Here is a 7829-nt window from a genome sequence, read left to right as displayed (position 1 = left end):
CTTATAGCCTTCTACTGCTTTGTGCCCTCCGCCATTTTCATTTTCAGAGTGCTAGGCAGCTGCTTACAAAAACTCATGGCTGCTGTTTTTGGCCCTAGGCTAGAGGAGGCAGAGTTTTTATAAAGCAAGGAAATTACCATTATCTGGACTATCCTAATGATGATAATGAACAACCTGTAACCCTAACAGACTAATTAGAGCACACAAATCTCCAAGTGCCCCCAAACTTCTACATCAGCCCATTTTCCTTTTTGGAAATTTTAACACCTTAATGTCCAGTGATGGACATAGTCCGTCATTGGACTTCTCCCCTGCTTTGATGAGGGCTCCGGCGCTGAGCCCGTATCAAATCCGGGACATGTCAGCTGTTTTGAACAGCTGACATGTGACCGCAATAGGCGCAGGTCGAACCGCGATCCACCTGCACCTATTAACCCGCTAAACGCCGCTGTCAAATGCTGGCAACGGCATTTAACCGGTGCTTCCGGCCGCCGGGCCGGAAATGAGGTCATCGCTGACCCCTGTCACGTGATTGGGGGTCAGTGATGTGTTGGCATAATAACCAGAGGTCTCTTGGAGACCTCTATGATTGTTGATGCCACTTTGCTATGAGCGCCACCCGGTGGTCGGCGCTCATAGCTATGCAGTAATTCTGCTACATATGGGCGATCTGCTCATCGCCTATATGTAGCAGAGCCGATCAAGTATGGCATGCTTCTAGCCTCCCATGGAGGCTATTGGAGCATGACAAAATTAAAAAAAAGTATTTTAAAAAATATGAAAAAAATAAAAAAATATAAAAGTTCTAATCACCCCCCTTTCGCCCTATTCAAAATAAAACAATAAAAAAATTACACATACACATATTTGGTATCGCCGCGTTCAGAATCGCCCGATCTATCAATAAAAAAAAGCATTAACCCGATCGGCGTAGCGAGAAAAAAATCAAAACCCCAGAATTACGTTTTTTTTATCTCTGTGACAATGCATTAAAATGAAATAACGGGCGATCAAAAGAACATATCTGCATAAACGTGGTATGATTAAAAATGTCAGCTCGGCACCCAAAAAATAAGCCCTCACCCGACCCCAGATCACGAAAAATAGAGACGCTACGGGTCTCGGAAAATGGAGTTGTTTTTTTTAGCAAACTTTGGATTTTTTTTTCACCACTTAGATAAAAAAGAACCTAGACATGTTTGGTGTCTATGAATTCCTAATAACCTGGTGAATCATAATGGTGGGTAAGTTTTAGCATTTAGTGAACCTAACAAAAAAGCCAAGCAAAAAACAAGTGTGGGATTGCACTTTTTTTGCAATTTCACCGCACTTGGATTTTTTTTCCCGTTTTATAGTACACGACATGGTAAAATCAATGGTGATGTTCAAAAGTACAACTCGTCCCACAAAAAATAAGCCCTCACATGGCCATATTGACGGAAAAATAAAAAAGTGATAGGTCTGGGAAGAAAGGGAGCGAAAAACAAAAACGCAAAAACTAAAAAAACCCCGGTCCTTAAGGGGTTAAATTGAAAAAAATAGCAATATCTTTTTTTTTTGCCTATGACACAAAGGAAATGACACAAAGGAAATGCGTCATCTTTAACTTTAAACCTTTTAGAGCTCATTTCATCTTCAACTTGCTTCACTGTTCTCAATAGCAGTAATTTTGTCCAGGGGTGCCCAAACGTTTACAAGCCACGGCACGCAGGGCATTGTTAAAACGACTTGCTGTGCACATTTATCATCTTATTTTAACGTGAATTGTTCGTTCTTCTGGTGGTATCTGTTTGGAAGACATTACTGCTTTACATGTAATAGTGATGTCTTCCAAACAGAAGCTTCCAGGAGAATGGACAATTCTAAGATCGAAGTGCTGTCAGTGGCTCCGGAAGCAGGAATCTATTAACAAGTTCCTATTTGTTTCTCAAACATGCAAGAAGAAGTTTAAAAACTTTTCAACTTTTTTTTTTAGGATTTTGACTTATTAGTGTATATTATTTTACTGAGCTCTTAATACCGAAATACCGTGACGCACAAGCTATCACCTTATCAGAAAACTGCTGCTAAAGTGGTGCCATAGGCATATTCTCATTCCGGTAGATTGTCGTGTCAAAAACTAAAATTGCAAAAACAAGCCATTATACTTTTTCTTAACAGTCGGGACTGTACAGAGCTCAGCTTCCGGAGGGATAATCCTGATGTTGGAAGGAAAACAATATAAGCAGATGTTTTCTTCTTTATCCTATAAAGCAAGTTACAGTGCAATCACTTATTGCAAGTAATAAATAAAACTGCCACCAGGGGACAGACGACATCTGTATTATATAGGAATGGGGCTCCGCAAGCTGTCACATACATTCGTTATTTCACGAATTCTTTCCGTAATAAGCATCACAGTGTCTTCTGCCAGTTATAGATCGCTGTGCCATTACATGAGACTTGATGATGTCCTTTATCCCAGACAGGGGGATTGCTTGATAACTATAATTGCTTAGTTTTCCTTTAAAGTAAAGCCATTAAGTAAAAAAGCAGCATGGACAATTTTAAATAAGCGATAAAATAATAGTGAATGTACCAATACAATAGTCAGTAATCACAAGTGGCAGTGCTGAATGCAGGATTCTTTAGGCTGATGTTGTTTCTCGTACCTCCTGGAAAGTGTCCTGCCATGTTTGTTCACGTGGACATTGTGATACTGAAAGCAACGTCTCAACGCTACTGTGCCGTTTAGCAACCCAGATCCTGATTTAGTGTAAACGATATTGAATTAAAGGAAATCTGTCAGCAGGTTTTGCTGTGTAATGTGAGGTAGGGGCTGAGACACAGATTTCATGGATATGTCATTTATTAGCCTGTGTGCTGTTGTTTCCATACAATTAATATTTTATTACAAGGAGAATTTTACTGCCTGGACTACAGTTCAAGTGAGCCCTTGTCTGACCACGCCCCTTCCCCTGATAAGCAGCTCATTGTCAATAGACATTGTAAACAGAGGGCCTTGTGTGGGCGGGGTTAGCTTTCTCAGCTTTGCTGCATGCGACATCTAAGACTCTGATTGTGCCACAACTGCTGCACCCAGTAATCTAAGTAATACATTGTGGGAATCAGGGTCTCTTTTGTTACATCATTGCTCCTCTCGTAATGTACTTTAGTGAAGGAGCACGTCCCTTATTACAGTGATGTCACTTACAGGGCTTTGTTTTGCTGTTTGAATGCAATCACTGTTTTATCAGCAGGATATTATCATAAGAGGACAACTGGCCTCATGCTCCCTAGTCCAACCCCATCCCCAGCAATCAAATGCAGCTCTCTGTTGCTATACAATGTACTCCAAAAGCTGTGGTGTGGATGGAGTTGTACACCGCTCAACCTTCGAGCTCTGTTAGATTTGCAGTAGACAATACTGTGACTCTACAGTATCTACTCTTAACTGCTGCATCTTGTAAACTAAGCAAAACTAAGTGATGGAATCAGGGTCTCTATACCCAACTCATGCTGCTGTCAGATTATAGAGCAAAAGCTGCTGATAGATTCCCTTTAATAGTCCTTTATATTAGGATACATTCACACAACTCTATGAAGAGGACTGAAGACTGAAGAGGAGTAAGTTGGTGTCTTCTGTTTTGTGTTTCGGAGCACTCTGCATTTCATACACATCATTTTCCTTCAATTCAATGTGACATTTATAATGCTTATTTTTTTCTGTTGTGACTACAAAGAAATAGAGCTCGTGTAGTTTGGTTGCCCCACAGTTTAAAGCTGATTACTGGGTGTCCCAACAGCAAGATCCGCCATGATGACATTTTTGATTTGTCGTTTCATGACTTACAGTTTTGGCCAAAAGAATTGACACCCCTGCAATTCTGTCAGATAATACTCAGTTTCTTCCTGAAAATGATTGCAAACACAAATTCTTTGGTATTATTATCTTCATTTAATTTGTCTTAAATGAAAAAACACAAAAAGAATTCTCCTAAAGCCAAATTGGATATAATTCCACACCAAACATAAAAAAGAGGGTGGACAAAAGTATTGGCAGTGTTCGAAAAATCATGTGATGCTTCTCTAATTTGTGTAATTAACAGCACCTGTAACTTACCTGTGGCACCTAACAGGTGTTGGCAATAACTAAATCACACTTGCAGCCAGTTGACATGGATTAAAGTTGACTCAACCTCTGTCCTGTGTCCTTGTGTGTACCACATTGAGCATGGAGAAAAGAAAGAAGACCAAAGAACTGTCTGAGGACTTGAGAAACCAAATTGTGAGGAAGCATGAGCAATCTCAAGGCTACAAGTCCATCTCCAAAGACCTAAATGTTCCTGTGTCTACCGTGCACAGTGTCATCAAGAAGTTTAAAGCCCATGGCACTGTGGCTAACCTCCCTAGATGTGGACGGAAAAGAAAAATTGACAAGAGATTTCAACGCAAGATGGTGCGGATGTTGGATAAAGAACCTCAACTAACAGCCGAACAAGTTCAAGCTGCCCTGCAGTCCGAGGGTACAACAGTGTCAACCCGTACTATCCGTTGGCGTCTGAATGAAAAGGGACTGTATGGTAGGAGACCCAGGAAGACCCCACTTCTTACTCCGAGACATAAAAAAGCCAGGCTGGAGTTTGCCAAAACTTACCTGAAAAAGCCTAAAACGTTTTGGAAGAATGTTCTCTGGTCAGATGAGACAAAAGTAGAGCTTTTTGGGCAAAGGCATCAACATAGAGTTTACGTGATAAAAAAAGAGGCATTCAAAGAAAAGAACACGGTCCCTACAGTCAAGCATGGTGGAGGATCCCTGATGTTTTAGGGTTGCTTTGCTGCCTCTGGCACTGGACTGCTTGACGGTGTGCATGGCATTATGAAGTCTGAAGACTACCAACAAATTTTGCAGCATAATGTAGGGCCCAGTGTGAGAAAGCTGGGTCTCCCTCAGAGGTCATGGGTCTTCCAGCAGGACAATGACCCAAAACACACTTCAAAAAGCACTAGAAAATGGTTTGAGAGAAAGCACTGGAGACTTCTAAGGTGGCCAGCAATGAGTCCAGACCTGAATCCCATAGAACACCTGTGGAGAGATCTAAAACTGGCAGTTTGGAGAAGGCACCCTTCAAATATCAGGGACCTGGAGCAGTTTGCCAAAGAAGAATGGTCTAAAATTCCAGCAGAGCATTGTAAGAAACTCATTGATGGTTACCGGAAGCGGTTGGTCGCAGTTATTTTGGCTAAAAGTTGTGCAACCAAGTATTAGGCTGAGGGTGCCAATACTTTTGTCTGGTCCATTTTTGGAGTTTTGTGTGAAATGATCAATGCTTTGTTTTTTGCTTCATTCTCTTTTGTGTTTTTTCATTTAAGACAAATTAAATGAAGATAATAATACCAAAGAATTTGTGATTGCAATCATTTTCAGGAAGAAACTGAGTATTATCTGACAGAATTGCAGGGGTGTCAATACTTTTGGCCACTGATATATGTAAGAACTTGGCACACACCAAGAGCTCTGATGCAGAAAGGTGATTTTTAATAGATAACAGTACATACATACACAGACGTTTCGGTCTAGGACCTTCATCAATGTACGATATATTGCACTGTGAGATTCTTAGTGACTGGGCTCTGTGAAATGGATCAGTCCTATGAGGAGGCACATGTAGCCGTCCCACGTGGTAGTATGCAGAGTGTGGACGCGGTATCCGCACCTTGGATTCACAGAGCCCAGTCACTAAGAATCTCACAGTGCAATATATAGTACATTGATGAAGGTCCTAGACCGAAACGTCTGTGTATGTATGTACTGTTATCTATTAAAAATCACCTTTCTGCATCAGAGCTCTTGGTGTGTGCCAAGTTCTTACATATATCAGATTCACGGATTGGGATCCTACTTGGGCACCACCTTTAACCTTCAGGGTTGTGCCAACGGTTTTTGTTCCTAATACTTTTGGCCACAACTGTAGTTTACCAGGTGATTTACAGGTTTGTTTTGAGCTTCACAAATTTTTCTGTCGATTTCCAGAATTAAAATTAAAGGCAATTGGATGAAATTTTTGCAGATGAGGCAGGAAAAAGTTATCTCCTGGAAGAGGAAAAATTGCAATTACTTTATGGCCTTGTGCATGTATCCAGTCTTCCTCCCACTGGTACACATAAATCGTGCCACTCAACTTTGTTTAGCCTGTCTTTACTTGGTTTCTTTTTACCCCATCTGTTTCTCTCTAAGGGTAAGTTCACATTAGGCGTTTTTTTTTCTGCAGCAAAACTTGATCTCTTGGCAGAAAAGAAGTTGCAGAAAAAAACATGTTTTCCTTGTTTTTTCTTGCTTTTTCTGTGTGTTTCTTGCTGCAGTTTTGGCATGCTAGAATTGTTTCTTGTGCATGCTGATAAAGTTTAGTGTTGAAGCAAAAGTCCTTTTCTATAGGACTAGCTTGACCCGTGCGAAATGTTCGCACATTGGTCGTCGAGGGCGCAGGCAATCTCAGAAAAGGCAAGCTGGTCAAATGTAAATGTATTTTATGAGCTGACGAACACAGACAGGTATTTATACATATAGATTGGTAATGCAATAAATTGATTTGATAAGTAGAGACCAAAAAATGTCTTCCGATTGAGGTGCCACCTGCAGGTCATTGTGTCTTTATGCAGGTTTATGAAAATGAATGTTTATACTGTATTTAGTGATAAAATCGTGAATATGTGGTTTGTCTGGCTGTTTTCTTGCTGAAGGGGGCAAGTTTACCTTTCAAATGGTGTATCATTTGTGTGTGTGGGGTGAAGTAATCAGCGAAAAAGCAGTGCATGTTTACAAATGTGTTTGTATATGTGACTCACCATTTATTTGTGTGGGGCGAAGTAATCACAGAAAAAGCAGTGCATGTATACAAATGTGTTTACATATGTGACTCGGCCTGCAGGGAAGTGTGCAATCCTCCAATGTGCCTGAAATAGGCTGGGAAAGCACTTGAGCAAGCTGGAAAGACCCCAAGGCAAATGTTTGGATTTGTTTGTGATGTCTGTAAGCAGCTTTGAGGTAGTGTGCTTTGGGGTAGTGTGCTGCCACCTGCAGGTAATTTGACCTTTCAAATGGTGTATCATTTGTTTGTGTGGGTGGAGTATGAACATAGCAAGTGTGCAATTCAATAGGCAGTGCATGTTTACATATGCGTTTGCATATGTGCCTCACTTGCAGTGAAGTGTGCAATCCTCCAATTTGGCTAAAATTAGGCTGGGCAAGCAGTTCGACAAGCTGAAAAGCTCCCAAGGCAAATGTTTGGATTTGTTTGTGATGTCTGTAAGCAACTTTGTGGTAGTGTGCTTTGGAGTACTGTGGTGCCACCTGCAGGTCATTTTTCCTTACTGCAGGTTTATGAAAATTAATGTTTAAACTGTTTTTTTTGTGATCAAATCATGGATGTGTGGTTTGTTTGGCTATTTTCTTGCTGAAGGGGGCAAGTTTACCTTTCAAATGATGTATCATTTGTGTGTGTGGGTGCAGTATGAACGGAGATACAAAGTGATCACCAAAAAACAGTGTTTAGAAATAATAGATCACGTTATGGAAGCAAAACACCCATGCATTTCAATGGGTGAAAAGTGCTAAAAAATGCTTAAAAAAGTGACATGCTCTTGAAATCTCATAAACTTTGCTGGTACTGTAAAATGCAGCTGAAAATTTGTATTAAAAAAACGCATTAAAAAACTTGCAAAAACACCTAGTGTGAACTTGACCTTGCCTGTCTATGCATGTGCCCATTCATTGGTCACTGGTAGAGGTGATCAAATCCTTTATATTCAAATTGCCAGTTTCAGCAATTTTTTTTTTTTTTAAATTTCAG

This window comes from Dendrobates tinctorius, unplaced genomic scaffold (assembly GCF_039654945.1).
Source record: "Dendrobates tinctorius isolate UK_male_01 unplaced genomic scaffold, ASM3965494v1 ptg000145l, whole genome shotgun sequence".
NCBI lineage: Eukaryota > Metazoa > Chordata > Amphibia > Anura > Dendrobatidae > Dendrobates > Dendrobates tinctorius.
The sequence above is the reverse complement of the archived record's forward strand: the minus strand, read 5'-3'. Positions refer to the sequence as shown.